At 44.0% G+C, this 19,285-nt stretch overlaps 1 protein-coding gene across 1 annotated transcript in view; it reads left to right on the top strand.

Annotated features, from left to right (window-relative positions):
- USP4 (ubiquitin specific peptidase 4) overlaps window positions 1-19,285 on the top strand; it is a 789,752-nt gene that overhangs the window by 245,064 nt on the left and 525,403 nt on the right. The gene's annotated exons all lie outside the window — the stretch shown is intronic.

Raw genomic sequence — 19,285 nt, 5'->3', positions numbered from 1 at the left:
GTTACGTGATCAAGGCTATGGCTAAAACGTGTTGTTCTGGGAGGGAGCATTGGTGAATAAAGCATTTTGGACTTCCACTTGGTGTCCGGGTACTCTCTGTATGGAACAAGAGGAACGTTGGTAATAATTTGTGGATGGCTAGGTCCACGCCCGGACCGCTACTGAAGTAGTAGCCTTGGTTGTCTGGCAATGTTGGTGTTATATATATATATATATATATATATATATATATATATACAGGCATTTTTAGGTTTTAGGGTGGGCATGGGTTTTGGGGTGGTAAGGGGTGTTTAGGTTTTAGGGTGGGCATGGGTTTTGGGATGGTAAGGGCATTTTTAGGTTTTGGGGCGGTAAGGAGTTCGTTTTTAGGGTGGGTATGGGGGTTTGGTGGTGGTAAGGGGTGTTTAGGTTTTAGGGTGGGTATGGATTTTGGGGTGGTAAGAGCACTTTTGTGTTTTGGGGTGGGTAAGGGGTTTGGGGTGGTAAGGGCATTTTTAGGTTTTAGTGTGGGTATGGGTTTTGGGGTGGTAAGGTTTTTTTTAGGTTTTAGGGTGTGCATGGGTTTTGGGGTGGTAAGGGCATTTTTAGGTTTTAGGGCGGGTATGGGTTGTGGGGTGGTAAGGGCATTTTTAGGTTTTTGGGTGGGTATGGGTTTTGGGGTGGTAAGGACATTTTTAGGTTTTGGGGTGGTAAGGGGTTTTTAGGGTGGGTTTGGGGTGGTAAGGGGTGTTTAGTTTTTAGAGTGGGTATGGGTTTTGGGGTGGTAAGGTTATTTTTAGGTGTTAGGGTGGGTATGGGTTTTGGAGCGGTATGTTTAGTTTTTTTAGGTTTTAGGGTGTGCATGGGTTTTGGGGTGGTAAGGATATTTTTAGGCTTTAGGGTGGTTATGGGTTTTGGGGTGGTAAGGGGTCATTAGTTTTTAAGGTGGGTATGGGATTGTGGGTGGTACGGGCATTTTTAGGTTTTAGGGTGTGCATAGATTTTGAGGTGGTAAGGTTATTTTGTTAGGTTTTAGGGTGGCTGTGGGTTTTGGGATGGAAAGGGCATTTTTAGGTTTTAGGGTGGTTATGGGGTGGTAAGGGGTGTTTAGTTTTTAGGGTGTGCATGGGTTTTTGGGGTGGTAAGGGCATTTTTAGGTTTTAGGGTGAGTATGGGTTTTGGGGTGGTAAGGGCATTTTTAGGTTTTAGGGTGGTCATGAGTTTTGGGGTGGTAAGAGCACTTGGGTTTTGAAGTGGGTAAGGGTTTGGGGGTGGTAAGGGTATTTTTAGGTTTTAGGGTGGGTTTGGGTTTTGGGGTGGCAAGGGCATTTTTAGGTTTCAGGGTGGGTATGGGTTTTGGGGTGGTGAGGGGTCTTTACTTTTTAAGGTGGGTATGGGATTTGTGGTGGTAAGGGCATTTTTAGGTTTTAGGGTGTGCATGGGTTTTGAGGTGGTAAGGGCATGTTTAAGTTGGGTATGGGTTTTGGGGTGGTAAGGGCATGTTTAGGTTTTAGGGTGGTATGGGTCTTGGGGTGGTAAGATAATTTTTTGGGTTTAGGGTAGGTAGGGTTTTTGGGTGGAAAGGTGTGTTTGTGTATATATATATATATATATATATATATATATATATATATATATATATATTAATATTGATATTGTCCAAGAAAAACGACGCGCTCAGCAGCTGGTGCGAGGTAGGGGGCTGGCCGAACCCTCAATCTTTCTAAACAAAAAATAATAGCCGCGCACTCCGTTCAGCCAAAGGACGATTTCAAGATTTATTTGGTGCAAGAAAAACAACGCGTTTCAACTTAAGTCTTCTCAGTTACATAGTCCTTCCTCTATTACCCCTATTTATCATGCTTTGTTTCAAAGACCATTACAATGCATTTTGGTCAAGGTAGTTCTTTGTATATAGTATACACTATATTTTCAAAACAAAATTATTAAAGAAATTCTCAAATTAAATTAATAAAATTCTAAGTGCATTGAAAAATATATCTCAAATGCCCAAAAATCCATATTAGAGGAGGATATCACAAATCCTAAATAATAAATTGATAACAATCAGCCTTTTCATTTGGAGATAAATAATAATTAAAATGATTGATTTCAGACATTAGCCACGATTAAATTAACAAAATCATTTGTCTTCCATAATGTACAAAAACATAGTAATTTGAAAAAAAAAATATTTCTCAAACTGGACTTAAGGACTTGACAATACTGTAAATAAAATTCCAAATACATTTGTTCATCAATTAAAGATGGACATAAAGCTCCTCATCGTTATTTAATCCCAGAGGGCTCTTTGTCCTCATTAAAATGTGGCATCTAGATTCAAGGTGTCTAAGTTTTTTTTTACTCTGTCTCCACCTCTTTCATATTCATGAATGTGGTCTATTCCATAGTATCTCAACATTTTCCAACTGCTCATTTCATGCTGCTGGAAATGCTTGGCTCTGGCATACGTAAGATGGTAAGGGCATTTTTAGGTTTTAGGGTGTGCATGGGTTATGAGGTGGTAAGGTTATTTTTAGGTTTTAGGGTGGGTATGGGTTTTGGGGTGGTGAGGGCATGTTTAGGTTTTAGGGTGGTTATGGGTCTTGGGGAGGTAAGATAATTTTTTGGGTTTAGGGTAGGTAGGGTTTTTGGGTGGAAAGGTGTGTTTGTGTGTGTATATATATATATCTATGTATATATATATATATATATATATATCTATATATATATCTATATATATATAGATATATATATATATATATCTATATATATATAGATATATATATAGATATATATACATAGATATATATAGATATATATACATAGATATATATACATAGATATATATACATAGATAGATAGATATAGATATATAGATATAGATATATAGATATATATAATAATAATGTATGTTATACTTGCCTCTAGGTTTTACCGTGCATATGCCTTTACCAACTATGCCTTTACTATGAAATGTTCGTGGTAAAGACATTTGTGCTAAAAGCATATACATTGTAAGAACATTTCATGGTATGTGCATGCGTGGTAATGACCATGCGTTGTACTTACCGCGTTGTAAAGGCATGCATTGTAAGTGCATGCGTTGTTCCATCATACAACCCACTTTTGGAGGCTTGAACACTTTGTAAAACGACAACATGTAACCCTTGTATACATTGCATGTTCTTAATCAGATTATAAAACGCATGGCAACGTTAATGAAATGTGTGGAACTCTGTTTTATGGCTTTTGCTTTAATATTGCAAATGGATTTTTTCTTTAACACTTAACAAGAATAGACATTAATTGTCCCTTGCTCAAGGTCGTATTTAGCTTTGTTTCTCTTGTATGTATCATTTAACACAGGATTTGATCGAATGAGGTGTTTGTGTACTTGCAGGCACTGTGAAAATGTATTATTTTCTGCTGGGTTGAAGTTTATTTATATGACAAACTGGGGGCAGTTGGAAGCTGGCTAACCACCAGCACCAAATGATTTTAAGCACCGGCACGTTGACTGTTTCTGTTAAAGATTTGCAATGTTTGACCGCCAAAACCACTATCTAATTTACATCCGTGAAATACAGTGCCATAGGAGCTGGCAAGCCGGTCCCTGGAAGTAATTTATAAGTCAGTTAGCCGATATAAAAAGGATATGACAAAAAATATAAAATTGGTACAAATAAGGCCCTTTCTTCGACCCCTGGACAGTGGGAGGTTGCTGGGCATCTTTTGCAATATTTGATATCCGTTTACCAATGTTGTCCTGGGGCCTAAACAGGATTGCGCTTCAATTTGAGGACGAAGTACTTTTCCGTTAGCACTTGCCTCTCATAGGATTATGTGGTCAAGCAGCCAAGGTTTACTCAAATAATTGGCGTGGGTTGGACGCCCAAAATACAGTGCAGCAGATAAAAGTTGTTAGTAAACTAATGGTTAGCTCTTAAATAATACACACAGTGCAATAATAATTGTAAACTAGGATACAGGGTGAAAACCATAAGTGTGGAGCACCTTGTTTTTTTTATTGTGTGTCCTCATACATTGTCTCCATTAAGCTCCGTTCAGGTGCACCAGCCTTAAGGGCACAGGAAGCCAATAACATCTAGGTCTCAGGATGAAACAAGCTCCCAACCTATCCAGGTCAGGGCAAATAATCATTGGACACTGAACATTAAATATCTCAGATCTTTAAAAGATCCCATATCCGATTTCCAAACCTCCTCGGTTCTCTTTTATCTACTTCTTTAAAGAAAAGAACAGAACTTCTCCATTCCTTCCAATTAGGGGGGATAATTTGAGCCCAACTTCTACACGCCTCCCTTCTCACAAGTAATATTTAGAATAAACACCAGCCCTCTTTGATAAAGGTTAAGATTATGGGAGGAGGAGGGAGGGAGGAAGAACAGTGCGGGGGAATATGGCGGCCGGTTAGAACCTGGTCGGAACACCCACCCATTTGCGAACTGCATCTCGGAGGAAGCCCGATGCCATTAGAAGGCTAACGGTGCGGTAACGTCAGGGTAGGGCCGGCCTCTTCCCCCACCCTTTTTTTTTTACCGTATTTACGGATGTTCGATCGTACCAATTGTGTTACGGCCCCGGGCGTGTTTTCCTGGAGCTCTGCGGCCGGCACTCTTTGAAGTAAGCGCGCGGCTCACTGGAGACCTTGCCGAAGCCAGAGGGGGCAGAGTCAGCACAAGCTGATGCTTCCTGTTTGCACCAGAGTTACATCTGTCGGTAGAGGAGCAGAAAGTTGGAAACAGCAGAGCAGGGCAGGCGAAGGAAGCAACTCGCTTCATCAATTGATGGAGCGCCCAGCCCAGGGCTTAGGTGGTGAGCAGGGCAGCGGGGCGTGGCCTAGGGTTGATTGTAGGACGCAAAGTAAGAGGCGGATGCAGCGGTGCTGCGTGGAGAGTCACTTGTTGGGGTCTCTGTGCCGTTCTAGTGTGCAAGAGGGTGACGAAGATCAGTTAGCTGGCGCAGACCACATGAAAGCAAGAGCTTCGGTAAAGACTGTAAAACCCCGTCTGAAGAACACACTAAATAAAAGCCCCGTATCCCAAAAGTTTCAATTTGTTGAAAACTCCTTTAACAAGAGTGGCTGTGGAGAAATCTCTGATTCAGGGTAAGAATTTGCTAACTAAGAATTCCAAGAGAATCACGCCTTCCTTAAAATCTTACTTTAAAACTCTGTCTGATATGAGTAATTTTCCTTTTGAGGGTAAAAGGTAAGAGTCCTGTTCAATTGAGCGTAGCAGTGAAGTTGGAGGAATGGCCTCAGAGAGTGTAGTCCTGACTGAGGCAGTCGACTGTGGTTCCACCCCCCTGTTAACATTAATGCTTCATAATGGTAAGGTGGACCCAGTGGTGGTTCCCTTAAACACATCTGATGGGGAGGTGTGTGGAGGGGGGAGTGGAAAACAACTTGAGCCTCAGAAGCCCGGAGAGCTGAATGATTCAAGAGTATTGACCAGTGGTCAAGGGGCTGGGATTTGGTTCAGGTGACTGTCGCAATTGTCTCAAGAAATTAAGGATCACTTAGAAATTTCTGAGGCTAATCAGAATGGAATTCAATGTACCTGCTCCAATTTAGAAGCTAAAATTGTGAACTTTACCTAGTGTACATTGGACCGAGAGGTGGGGTTTCAGACACTCCAATCAGTGGTGCAGGAAAATTCGCAAGAGGTATCGCGCCTTAAGAAAGCGAAATAATTGAATATAGTGCAAGATGAAATAATGTCAGGATCCTAGAGGTGAAAGAGGATCTGGAAGGCTCAGATATTAAAACATTTTTGATTAGCTTGCTGAAAAATTATTTTCCTCTTGATAATTGAATGGACAATCTGGAAGTAGAAATCCAGCGAGTGCTCAGAGACCCGTTTAAACAACATCCAGGGAGGAAGAATCCTCGGAAGATTTTAGTAAATTTTCTCTCTTACTCTGTGAAAGTAAAGTTACTGGGCTTGGCTTTAAAATCTGGCACCTTACAAGCGTTAGGGGCATCCTTTAGGATTCAATCTGACATCTCCAAGGAAACTGTGGACAGACAGTGGGAATTGGGGAAGAGGCTGAAGGAGTTGAGGAAGCTGGGCGCCACAGCACAACTGAGGTTTCCCGCTATAATGAAAGTTATGTGGAGAAATAAAATGCATAATTTCTTGGAGCCTGCAGACTTGGATATTTTTATCACCCAGTTAGCAAAGAAGGGGTAGCCTGTCAGTAGTCAAATGTAAAAACGAGATGTGATGTCGGTTTCTCAGCGGGGTTGGGTGGAACAGGCACCAGGATATGCCCAGCAAGAGATGGGAGGATTCAGAGGGGAGGGCACTTGTGGTGGGGATCAGTGGGAGAAAAAGAAAACAAAAATTGGGTGTCCTCTATTTAAGTCAGGTGATTTTGCAGATAATTAATAGGAAAACCAACAGATTGTTTGAAGTATATATTGGGTTTTTTGGGAGTAGGGTTCAGTTGAAATCAGTTTGGTCCAAATGGGTTTGGCCTAGAGAAGCATGATGAAACTGTGGGCGATCCTTTGTTAGAATGTCAACGGACTTCGGGTTGTTAAGACGCCGAATGATTCTGCAATACTTAAGATAGTCGAGCCCAGATGTTGATGCTTCAGGAGACTCCTCTCCTGAAGCAGGAAGGAGAAGACCTTTTTTCAAAGTAAGGATGGGTGCAAGCTATAATTGATACGGATAAGTCGTGTTGTTCGAAAGGGGTAGCTTTGGTCATTAAATCAAATGCAGGGGTAATCTTAGTTCGGTGTAAGATGGATGAGGGAGGGTGGAGAAAAAGGCTTATGATGTCTATTCATTAGTTAGTTATTATGGCCAAATGTGGATGATATTACTCCGTTGTCCAAACTATTTGATAGCCTTCTAGAGTTTAAAGCCCCAATTATTCAATGGGGTTGGGGGGACCTAAATGTTTTATTGGATAATACCTTAGATAGGTCCTCGGAGAGAATACAAATTAATTCTCCACACATGAGCGCTTATCTGCCAGACCTGATGGAATTTTTTTATTTATTTGATGTATTGCAGAAATTGAGAGGGGAAAGTAGGGAGCACACTTTCTACAGTAAAAAGAACAGGCAGCATTCTAGGTCACTATTCTAGGTTAGATTATTTCCTTGTTGAGATAAAAATGGAGAGTCGCTGATTTAGATCACATGCCCATCCATTTATCAGATCACACAGCCTTACTGTTAAAAATCCAGCAGGAGGAGGGATGGGAGGAAAGGAGGTGGACAATTGATAGAAGGATGTTGGCACAGCCTCAACTAGTTCATAAGGTATCACAGCAGTCGAAGGAGTTTTTTTCTTAAAATATATATTTTTTTTATACAATATGGCATCAGCCCAAATTTATGTGGTATGAAGCACATATACGGCGTGATTAAGGGGGACGATAACTAGTTTAGCGGTTCACTGGGTGAGGCATGAGATTTTTCAACAAGTTGAACTGGAGAGGGAAATTGTGAGGGCAGAAGAGGTGTTAAAAGCAGGCACAGTTAGTGAGGCTAGTAGGGAGGCAGCGCTAGAGCATTTAGGAGATTTGCAGACAAGATTCCGAGCTATGCAGGAGGTAAAAGTGGATCAGAAGTGGGAAGCTTGTAGAGCGTGTAACATTATTCACGGCGAAAGTTGTGGAAAGTTGTTAGCTTGGAAGAGTAGATTGGAGCTGCATCAGAATAACATCAAGAAGGTCACGGATGAGGGTGTAGGTGCGGTGGTCGAGGATAATTTTGGGATAATCGCCGCATTTAATCCTTCTTCCAGGAGCTATATAAGGAAGATCTAGACCCAGATGTTGGGGTTATAAATGCGTGGCTTGGACAGAAGCATCTTCTAAGATTATCAAGCAAGAAAGCACAACGTTTGGGCCAGGCAATATCAGGTTCTGAGATTTTAACGGCTGTAAAGAGCGAAGAAAGGGAAAGTGGCGGGTCCTGATGGGATGCGCAGGGAGCTTTATGCGGCATTGGAAGAAGTCATTATTCCAGTTTGGGTGCAGTTGTTTAATGTTATACCGTTGGAGGGTTTTCCTATCCCAAATTCTTGGAGTGATGCAGTAATTACATTATTGTTGAAACCTGGTAAGAACCCTTTAGAATGCCAATCCTACAGACCGATATCTCTGTTCAATAGTGATTATAAGGTTTTTACCAGTATTTTCGCAGAGCGTATGAATAAAGTGGCTGGACTACTGATAGATCAGGATCAGCATCGATTCCTGCTGGTTAGGAATATGAGAGATCTCAATCATACCCTACTAGGCTCAATTGGCCTGGCCACAACTTTAGATATCCCTCTGGCAGTCGTAACAGTGGATGCACCTAAAGCATTTGACCCTGTGAATTGGAAATATGTTATGGGTGCCCTAGCCCACTTCGGAATAAGTGAGGCTCTAATTAATGTTTTAATAAAGATATATAGTGCACCATCTGTGAAAATCTTGGTCAATGGTGCTTTGTCACTGAAAGTGGAGATAGGAAGAGGCACTAGGCAAGGGTGCCGCCTTTCCCTGCTCCTTTTCGATTTATATATTGAACCCTTCGCTGAAAGTTTGAGGTCAAATAACTATATTAGACTTTTTGTGGTAGGTGATTTTTATAGGAAAATTGTGTTGTATGCAGATGATTTGATGGTTTATACATCTGATGTTATGTCGGCGATCCCAAATCTTCTAAAAGAAGTAATGACCTTCTCAAAATTGGCAGGTTATGAAGTAAATGAAGGGAAAACTGAGACAATGACCTGTAATCAAAGTTATGAAGATCTTAGAAAGGTTCCTGAGATGAGGTATCTGGGTATAAGGATAACACAAGATCTGGGTGAGTTAGCTTTCAAGAACCTAGATAAGGTGGCTGTGGAGGTTGGGACTCTTGAGAAAGTGGGGAAATCTGCCGCTCACATTTTATAGACATGTTAATTTGATTAAGATGTCCATTTTACCGAAGATTACTTTTTTTTATTTATTTGACAACATCCATTTACATTTTGACAAAAAAAGGTATTTCAAACTTACAGGCAAAGATCACATCATTTATCTGGGCCAGCAAAGGTGTTCGCTTCTCCTGGAAGAAATTGAGGTGGAAGGGTGGTATGTGTGGCTTGGCCCTTCCTTATCTGCAGCTGTACTGTTGGTCATACCAACCGAAGAATAATAGGATGTTATTGTTGTCCCCAGATGGCTCAATAATGGGATGTATGTTCAGGGCAATGCTGACAGGTTATCCCGTAAATGGTTACTCGTACAAGTTTGGGGCCCCGAAATGTTGAAAGTTAGGCTGAAATGTCTACGAGCAGCCACCACTAGTTGGTATGAAATAAGATAGTTTCTCGGTATCGGTTGTTATAGTAAATCAGCTCCTATTTGGGATTTACCAGGGACCCAGTAGTGTCTGCTAGACAGTTTGGCTATGCCCTTTAAAACAGTGGAGTTACCAGATGGAGGCAGCTAATTGGGGATGGGACAGATTTGAGTTGGGAGTTTTGGAATCACAAGACGCAAGGTACTATGTCCAGATTCAAGGTTTTCCAGGTTAATGTGTGGTTTGAAAGTCAGGGAGGTCTCGACCTGGAACCAACTCAGGTGGAGCAGTATATACTGGCAACAGCTGACCTAAAGAAAGAAGTCTCTTGATGGTACCAATATCTTTTATCAAGAGTCGAGACTGTAGCTCAACCACTATATAGGAAATGGAGTGGATATATATCAGAGGAGGAGTTGGAAACATTATGGCAAGTATCTTTAGCCACACTGTACTCTGTGGTTAAATCAGCCGCATTAAGGAGAACCTTCATAGGGTGTATGGGACCCCTGAGAGACTGGCAAAGATAAAGAGAAGTATCACAACCTCAGAGTGTAAGCGGTGTGGCAGTTTAGAGGCAGATGATGTCCATATGTTTGCCTTGTGTTCGAAACTACAGGGATTTTGTTCAGCGGTGGGTAAGATAGTTTCTAACTCTTTGGGTCTCGTGGTAGAAATGACCCCTCAGTTAATTATATTTGGGGTATTAACTATCAACTCTGACCCTCCTTTCTTCCCCCCTCCTCCCTTAGTGCAGCACCTTGTTGACCACTAATCTGACCTCCGAAATATATTTATAGGTGCTGTGCATTAAGCACTAGACTTCAGATTAACATTTACCATTAGTGGTCCATTGTAGTCCATGGCAAAGGTTCAGGGATTGTCAGGTCAATTTGGAGTTGTTAAAATGCTGAATTACAGTAGATAATGTTGCACAAGCAAAAGCTTTACCTCAGGAGTTAAAGTTAAATGTCCTAGAGTTTTGATTTGTTTTTCTTTGTTTTCAATAGTGTTTCGATTTTCACTCTGCTACGAAGTCCCAAGAAGTGCCAAATAAAGCCCACCACACAAAGAACAAACTGCTTCCTTTTTACTCGATGGATGGTTGGCCATGTCCACATTTTTTTTTATGTTTCAATACCTATCATCTTAGAAAAATCTTTTTTTTTTTTTAAGAGCTGCATTTAATAATTGTTCATACCATACGGGAGTTCAAGCAGGACTTCACAGCCCTTCGAAAGGGGAGTACACAGTGCAATAAAGACCATTATTGACATACAAAAGTATGGATCAAGACAAGCGTAGCTTCACATGTTCGAGTACTAATTATAAAAGTAAACACTTTTATGGTAGTCCTACAGGTCATTTGTAGGCATGATATAAGCGACAGTATGTGTGAAGATCACTCCGAGTGGCTCTGTGAGTGTTATATTACTTGGGGTGCATCGCCTAGAGTAAAAAGGTAATCCCTCAGTGGTTACCGAATATCCTTTGGCCTTAATGAAGGTCATAAACTCTTTGCAAATGGGCTTTAGACCACAACACAGCACAGAATCGGCTCTGTTGGCCGTCATGGAAGATACTCGTCAACGACTGGATTCAGGTGGATACGCAGCCATCATTTTATTGGACCTCAGTGCCGCATTTGATACTGTGGACTACAGTATATTACTCCAAAGACTACTATCAATAGGAATTGAAGGCACCACCTTCAAGTGGTTTTCCTCCTTTCTGAGGGACAGAACCTTCCAAGTTCTTGATCATTCCTTCTTCTCCAACACTTGTGAGGTTTCTCAGGGCTCCTTGATGAGCCCCAATCTTTTTAACATCTATAAGTCCCCCTTAGCTAAGATTGTGGAACCATATGGTCTCTCTCTGGTATCATACGCTGACGATACTCAGTTGGTAGTTTCTCTCTCCATTACTGGCAATGCAGAACAAACCAGTCTATCCTTCTGTCTCGCAAATGTAGCTAAATGGATGGCCAATTCTAAACTTGAACTTGATGATAAATCGGATGTAATATTAGTAGGGAACTGCCCTCTCCTTAAGTCTTCAGCCCTGGTATTGGAAGGTCTTAAAGACCTTCCTCCGCCTAATGAAAACATAAAAAGTTTAGGCTTCTGTCTAGACTGTCGTCTCACGATGGACTGCCACTCTAAAAAGTTGGCCGCAACTTACTTTGGCCTTCTAAGAACCATCAGAAAGATTTTTTAAGTTCTTCCATTCTTGGCTAAAAGACTTATCATTCAGGCCCTCATATTGTCTCGTCTAGACTATGGGAACTCTCTTTTACTTGGTTCTCCTGGCTACGTAAAAAAGAGATTGCAGGTTGTGCAAAATGCCGCCGCACGTCTGCTTATGAACACTCCCAGACATCTCTCTGCTAAACCAGCACTGGCCTCCCATAGAACAACATATTCATTTTAAGGCTATTTGCATGGCACATAAAGCCCTCCATAATAAAGGGCCGTTGTTCCTCTGGCAATTTATAACACTTTATACCCCTCAGAGGGCACTCAGATCTTCCACTGCCTTGCTGGTGAACACCCCTCGGTTTTAAGAAAGCAATATGGGGAGGCAGTTCCTTTGCTGTTAAAGCCGCCTACCTCTGGAACTCACTCTCTCTGTTACTCTGTCATGAGCAGCTGGAATCTTCTTTTCGTAGGAAAAGGACGATGTTTCTATTTGCAGCATAGGCATCTCCTAGTTTGACGGTCTACTTTTAGCACTGGGAAGCCTTCGGGTAGCCAAGCGCTCTAAAAATTCATTAATCTAAGGTTGTTTAAGAGATTTGTAAAGCTAGCTGATGTTGTTGCAGTTGATGAGGCTCTTAAACCACATCTGTGTTGTTGATGGGTGCCTAGTGCTATTTCCCTTTTAGCAAAGGGCAGAGCTTTGGCAGTAAATCTCCTCCCACCTCTAGGGACATCCCCCACATAGCCTAGTAGGGCCAGTAGTGGATCTGGTTGGAACACAGTGCCCAGCATCTGCTAAAACTGGTAAATACTTTGGTCCAGAAGGGGGTGATGCAGCTGCATGTCCAGGTCATGTGCAGGAAGTCAGCCATATGCTTGTGACAGTTGGGGCAACGTGGGGAGTGGGCTGAATAAATACGTGCCAATGCAACTGGTGTTGTGTAGGCCCTGCGGAACTTAAAGTGTAAGAGTTTGTGCCGGTGGTTGAAGGACACTAACTGGGTTTAGGCACAACAGGCTAATCATATTTTATCCAATAATGGGCGTTGAGGGTCTTCCTCCCAGGCTGCCCTGAGCTACCTGTCTGAAACGGGGGAGATGTTAATGCATGTTCAAAAGAGTTTGGCGGTAAGTCTGGCCCCAGAGTCGGCAGTGATACTCGGGGTTAATGGTGTGAATTCCAATGGGTATGATGGAAATTGGACTTGAAGAGTGCTTTGGAGTCGTTGCTAGACTAGTGCCTCCTGTGTGATGAGAAGGAATGGGTTGTTGGCCAGCGTTATTGCAGGGTATTAAAGCGACTCACCGTTTAGGAGACAGGTACGTTTTTGCCATGCCCAGCTCGTGGTGGATAATGTCTGTCTTTGGGATCCAGGGGGATTCCGTGCAGTAGAATCCCTTGCAGTGGGGTCAGAGAAGTGAGATCACGCTCTGAGGTGATGTAGAGCAGGCGTTCATCAGGGTGGTACCAATGATAGGAAAAGTGGCATTGTACAGCAAGATAATAAAATTGAAAATGTGGGATCCCAAATCTGCTGCGTTCATACGTGAGTACCAGAATCTCCTATCTAATACACAGGCGCTTATCTGCCATTCTAACCTCTGTAATTGTCCACAAAGGGTGTCGAAACAGGATTTTGTGAGCGGAATGGGCACATTTAAAACTGATATAAAAATTGGAGTAGTAATTTACTCGGGGAGATGCGGCGTGCCATTGATAGCGGAAGGCAGATCCAGAGGTTCACCTGTGTGGTCAGCCTCTCGATTGCTGGTCCATAATACAGCCGTATGACTTGCTCCCTGTTGTGGTGTATGTGAATGCCCAGATACTTGGTAGAGCTACTACACCACTTTAGGGTAAAGTCTGTCTGACATGACCTGGTGACGTCTGTGAGTGGGAAAAGTTCTGACTTTCCCCAGTTAATATGTCAACCATAAAACTTGCCATATCGAACAATCTTATCAATTACAGGTGTAAGGTTATCACTAGGACGACAGATGAATAACAGAATGTCATCTGCATACATTGACATCAGTAGGGGACCGCTAGTGAATTGCAGGCCCTGGTGGAGAAGTTTCTCTTGCAGGCGACGCACTAAATGGTCCATTGCTATAGTAAAAAGCGTGGCTGACAGCGGACACCCCTGTTGTGTACCTCTCTCAATAGGGAAGATTGGGAATAGTGACCCATTTAGCGCTATGGTAGCTGTCAGATGCGTGGATAATAGCTTGAAATGGGGTGAGAGTCCTAGCAGGAGCCCGAGCTTACGAGTGCGGCATAGAGGAAGGACCAGTTGAAGGAATCCTAAGCTTTCTAAGCATCTAGTAGTGCAATTGCTGCCTGTGTCGTTGGGGATACTCTGTTCAATACAGAGAATACAGTGCGGAGAATTAGAGATGTAGAACAATGGGAGATAAAACCCGATTTGGTCCATTAGGAGGAAGAGGTGCGTGGCTAGTAACTTAGCAGGTATCTTATTCTCAAAGTTGAGGAGTGACAGGGCGGTAGGAGCCACATAGGAGCTTGTTTTTGCCAGGTTTTGGAAGGAGAGTGATAACTGCCTCCCGCACCGCCAGCCGTAGCTTACCCATGTCAAGAGCCTCTGTGTACACGGCAAGGAGGTGCAGTGCCAGTGTATGTTTATGGGGTTTATAGCGCACACTAGTGAAGCCTGGAGCTTCAGACCCATCCAGGGCGTTGATGGCCTGTACTATCTCCTCTGTGGTGAAGGGTTCACTAAGGTATTGTTGTTGGGCTGTGGTCAGCCAGATTATTGCTAGTTCAGCAAGGTAGTGTTCCAGTGTGGCTGGGGGTAGGGTGGGTTCTGCTGAGTAGAGATGAATGTGGTAGCTGAAAAACCTTCTGTACCTCAGCCATGACCACAGCGCAAGTACTGTCATCCATGTGCAACTTGAGTATATATTCAGATGAGGGGCATAATAGTCTAGCCAGTGTGTGCCCCGGCCATATTTGCAGGGTTTTGCATATTTCTCCATATAATTTACGTTGCGTTCTCTGAGTTCGCGGAATGTGTCCAAAAGGGCTGCACACTGATGTAGTTGGGAGCCAGTTCCCTGTGTCATTGCGGTTTTCTTGAGGTTCGTCAGCTGGGCCTCCATGCGAGCTAAGCTGTGTTGTATGTTGCACAATACTCAAGAGTGTTTGGCTATTCAGAAACCCCTAGTGTAGGCTTTGAAGGTGTCCCACAAGGTTGCCTGTGTACCAACAGATCCACTATTTAAAGTGAAATACTCAGTGATTGCATCGCGGAGTTCGGTGCAGAAGAGTGCGTCATGCAATGCCATGTCTGGGAAGCGCCATGGTCTCTCCAGACCATCCCGCATAGGGATATGAAGTGTCAGCAGCATCGGGAGTGATCAGATGACATCCGAGGAAGGTGTGTGATGGAGGCAAGCCACTGAGAAATTGTGTTGGAGAGCAACCAGTAGTCAATACATGTCCAGGTGCCATGGGATGCAGAATGAAAGGTGTAGGTTAAGGCGTTTGCTTTGTGTAAGTGCCAGGGGTCTAGTAGGGTGCAGGTGTCGCAAATACTTTTAAGGATTTAATGGTAGGTACTGCAGCTGAAGTGTTGAGTGTAGGTTCTAGTATCAGTTTGAAATTGCCTTTCCAGAATGATATGATTGAAATCAAAGCGGTTTATGTGAGATTGTATGGACTGAAAAAACTCTAGTGCATCAGTGTTAGGGGCTTCTATATTTGCAAGTAGTACTCTGTCCCACAAGCACCCCCGCTATGAGAACATATCTACCTGCCTCATTAGAGTGGGTGCTGCCTGGCTGGAACGGGAGATTCTTATGAATTAGAATACAGACTCCTCAGGAGTATATGCTGTAGCTAGCAAAATAATGATGTGGCCCCATGTGGTGGAAAAGGAGTGCGTGGTACCAGAGGGGAGGTGCATCTTTTGCAGAAAGGCCACCTATACACTGTCTGGTCAGGCACTGCAGAACCTGTTTACCTTTACAGGGATTATTGAGGCCACGTATGTTCCAGGACATAAAAAACTATGTTTGTAGCTTGCTTCTTATTGTGAGTGTTGCTTGTCATCTGTATATGAGTTTTGACCATAGCAGTTTATTTATGATATGTATAGCATAACCAGCAACGAATTGGATTAGAAAAGCCAAAACAATCATGCTAAACGGTGGCTATCTATCCACTGCCACCCACACCTGGCAAAAAACTGCCTGATGGATCCCATAGATCCCAATAAAACAACAACATAAACCCAACAGTGAGCAACTTGGTATCAACTATGTGAGTGTGGCAACCCAGCAGCAGCGAACCCCCTACATAGAGAGGTTGTGAGCAGCAAGAGAGAATGGGAATGGGCAAGCTTCATATTAAAAGAATAAGCAGATGGGGTAGGACAGCACTGCAGCATTAACAGCTGTATATCGAGAGTGATGGCCGGAATGGATAAGGTTCATCCACAGATGTGGTGGTACCAGTGTTAGTCTGGAGGGGAAGAGGTCCGTGCTGGTGGTGGCATCTGAATGTGGAGGAGGATGCGGCCAAGAGTCACCCACCTGGGCATTGTGCTGTTCTTGGCATTTTGCTTACAGAACGCCAGGGCATCCGCAGGAGTGTTGAAGAAGCAGGGTCTGCCATTCACACATAGCCTTGTAGATTAAAGCATGCCATTGCAGAGACCTAATTTATGGAGGGTGTTCTTGGCATCTACGAACTTGCGCCTGGCCTCTTGGCTGCTGGTGTAAAGTCTGGGAACAGTAAAACTACAATGCCCTGGTAGCGGAGTGGACCCTGCTCCCTGGCAAGTCTGAGCGCTGTCTCATGGTCTCTATAATATAGTAGCCTTGCGATGATTGGGCAAGCAGGGCCTCCTGGAGCGGGTTGCGGTCCAAGAGTGTGGTGTGACCTCTCCACCACAAAAGTGGAAGTGAAGTTCTGTTGCTCCAACTGTTCCGCAATGAGGCCCTCCACAATCAGGTCCATGTGATGGGGGTTGGCAGTCTCCACAATGCCAGAAATGCGCAAATTGACACGCCGACCCCTGGCCTCCAGGTCTTCATTCTTTATTTCGACCACTTGAGTCTGGTTTCCAATTTCTCCAATTGCTTCTCTGTTCTGATGCTGCCATCTTCCAGTCCAGAAATATGCTCCTCCGCGCCCTCCAGGCGAGTTTGTTGTCGGTTCATTCAACCAATGAATCTGTATTTGTAAAGCGCGGCTACTCACCCATGAGTCTGAAGGTGGTTCAAAGGCTCCCCCATTTTGTCAAGGGGGGGGGGGGGGAGTTGTGTGGTACAATTCCTCCCTCCAATAGCTGCAGGCAGTGGGTAGGGTCAGCAAAGACTGAATCCTGGAGAGCCAGAGGAGGAGGGGAGATGCTCCCCAATGATCTATTAAAATATAAGGCTTGGGTTGACGGTCCATTATTCTCCCTCCCCCTTTGAGGGTATGTGGTAGGGTCTGGGGGGGAGAATGGACATGTGTGCCAAATTAGGCAATGCCACCATTATTTTCAGTCTGCAGTATGGCAGGGAGGTGCAGGCATGTTGGCACTGATGGTGTTCCAGAGGGGCCCAAATGAGCACGAGGGCAGGGCTGGTTGGTTAAAAGCACTGGTGGTGTGATATATGGAGGGAAAAGACCCTGCTATCTCTATCACCGTGTTGAGGCTGCTCGCTCCCTCAACACGGGTGACAGCAGCAGAGTCCTGTCCGCTCGTGCCCCGAGCCTCCATGCACTAGGCTTTCAGGCCCAGCCAAGCTGGATCGCACGTAGCAGGTTCACCGCTGCTGGCCTACTGTCTTCCTTGTGCCTATCTGGGGTGGGGGGAGAGGGGGAGGTAGGGACAGCCTCAAGGTGTTCCGGCAGCACTGCGCTGCCCTAGCAGCCACATGCCTCAGGCTTGCCTGTGGCCCCTCTTGCTGCACGGCCTCTAAGGCATGCTGGCTGGGACAGAGCCGGTTGCTCCGCAGCTGCGTTGTGATGACGTTCTTAAATATGGTCAATTGTGGCCTCACTCACAACCGTCAGATGTCCGAACCGCCACCTCTCTCTCACTCACACAAACCCCCCCCCCCCCATCCCCCAATGCCTCCCTCTGTGGGTCCACAATGAATGTCTATCCGACCTGGTTTTCGACACTCTGCCACAGGAGCTTCAACACCGCACTGCCATTACGGTCGTCAGCGTGGCTATGCCCCCCAGTACCAATCATCTTACTTTCTCCTGGGCTCTTCTGGACTGCTTGGCTGTCCTCTCAAATGGAGAGCAGGGAGCTGTTGCTCATTCTGAAAGAGGCACTCAGCGAGTCATTTCAGGAAGGATTGACCTTACGTCAGCTGTTTATCAATGCAAAACCACAGATGACTGGCAAAACCACTGCCCTCATTACAGTGCCTCACTGTGATCTGCCAGAGCCATGTAACAGTATATGTAGTCTCCACTTGGCATTTGGAGGATTTGCTGTGTAGATGTGCTGTAGAGACCTACAACATTGACTACAGAGCCACAGTGTTGAGTGGGTCACAGAAAGCCTCCTACACAGCTGGCTAGGTTATTTAAAAGATCCTAGTTTTGAACATCACAATACACAACTGCAGCCTGTTGGAAATTCACAAGTTGCTCACTCACATTCTAGTGAGCTAACTGTTATTTTCTACTGCTGCGGAACTAGTATACCTCATCTCTCCCTTGTAGTATCTAGTCAGAAGGATCTAACACTTCCTCTGTGGTTTTATCACAGTCATCTGTTAGGTGGCAACTAAATCAGGCAAGCCTTACATAAGGTAAGTTACTCCTAATATTCCATCTGGGTCCACATAAGTGTGTGGCTACGTCAAGAATTCCAGTCTGAAAGACTAAACTATGAGCAGGTCACATGAAGCCTCTTCTTGGGTGATTTAATCCCCTGCACTGGACTGAACTCACCCACCTGAGTTGGTAGCCTTTGATGGTCACTCCATTGCCCACTTATAGCCTTCCATAGGAATCAGTGATGTCCAGTGACTCCTTTTACACCCTCTGTACAATTAATTGAATCCATCCATCTTCCCACCATAGATGAACCATGCCTAATGCCAGAGCCATCCATCCTTAGAGCCCCCATTGTTTCCTGTCTTCCACAATAGGACTTGGCTTATTGTCCATGTCTGTGGTCTTCGTGCAGAGAGATTTCTCCACTGGCACCAGTGCTGGGTTTGATATAGCAAATGCTCAGCAGGGTTACCTTACGGAAGGCACGCATAGGAGGACCACACCTGTTTTCTTAAGACTGACTGAGTAATTTCCTCTTGACTTGACAGTTCTAGTGTCCATATACACTTGCGTCCTGTGAAGTGACTAGTTAGTACCCATTCATCCTGGAATGCTAGATGGTTAAATCATTCTTCCTGATGAAAGTTCAATATTTGGAATACTCTTGTTCCTCCAAATACAAAATGTGCCCAAAGCTCTCCAGTCCTTGCAGCTGCTTTAACCTACATCCTGTAAGAGAAGGGTCTCTTGGGCTCTCAGAATAAAAAGGGCTCTCTCTTTCTCAAAGGTTTGGTGAGTCACTCTGCCCACCATCTGACTTGCAACAGATTCCAACTTTGGCTTTTTTAATCTTACCATGAAGTGTTTAAACCTTTAGATACCTTGTTCATTTTTGAAAGGCATTAAGGTTGTTATGCTGTTTTCAGTTGTTGTAAATGTGGCTTTTGTTAAAAAAAAAACATAATACAATTTGAAATGGAAGCAATTTGGACATCTTTTCTTTCTGAATTGTTTTCTAGATATCGTACTAAC

The sequence above is a fragment of the Pleurodeles waltl genome, chromosome 9 (assembly GCF_031143425.1).
Source record: "Pleurodeles waltl isolate 20211129_DDA chromosome 9, aPleWal1.hap1.20221129, whole genome shotgun sequence".
In the NCBI taxonomy this organism is placed as follows: Eukaryota; Metazoa; Chordata; class Amphibia; order Caudata; family Salamandridae; genus Pleurodeles; species Pleurodeles waltl.
The sequence above is the reverse complement of the archived record's forward strand: the minus strand, read 5'-3'. Positions and strand labels throughout refer to the sequence as shown.